The following is a 704-nucleotide window of genomic DNA, read 5'->3' as shown; positions in this document are numbered from 1 at the left end:
TATGTATTGCTGCTGTCATTAATGTCAGTTGGTCTCTCTCACAGTTTGTATTGTGTTCATTGAACTTTCTGTGAATTATTGGGTGGGATGGCTAAATCAGTCTTGTTTTCTGTGTTCTATATTGGTTTGCGAGTCTGTGTCAGTTATCGAGATGCCATGCTGAGGAAAGCTGGTATCTCACACCACACACGCTGCTGAAATCACACTGTGCAGTTTATACCTCCTTACGTTATCTCCATGCGAGCCAGGGCTGAGTGTGCGTGTCACTGTTATGCTGGCGGGGCAGCGTGCGACGGCTGCAAAGGGAATTCGGGAAGTTGTGCAAAAGACATTGCCGGGTGTCAGCGCAGGCCGCAGAGCAGGGGCTGGGCCTCCGGGGAACGAACCCCCCCAGCTCCAGCATGGAGGCACACAGCCCTCGCTTCTCTCTCCCACCTCTGGTATGCTCATGGCCGGATGAGGCTCCTGTCACGACCAAACTGGGGGCAGCCCCACATTCACCCTTTGGCTGGATGAGGCTCCTGTCACGACAGAGGTGGGGGCAGTCCCACACTCACCCTTTGGCTGGATGAGGCTCCTGTCACGACAGAGGTGGGGGCAGCCCCACACTCACCCTTTGACTGGATGAGGCTCCTGTCATGACCAAACTGGGGGCAGCCCCACACTCACCCTTTGGCGGGGTGAGGCTCCTGTCACGAACGAGA

This window comes from Charadrius vociferus, unplaced genomic scaffold, assembly GCF_000708025.1.
Source record: "Charadrius vociferus isolate BGI_N301 unplaced genomic scaffold, ASM70802v2 scaffold332, whole genome shotgun sequence".
Lineage (NCBI taxonomy): Eukaryota > Metazoa > Chordata > Aves > Charadriiformes > Charadriidae > Charadrius > Charadrius vociferus.
The sequence above is the reverse complement of the archived record's forward strand: the minus strand, read 5'-3'. Positions refer to the sequence as shown.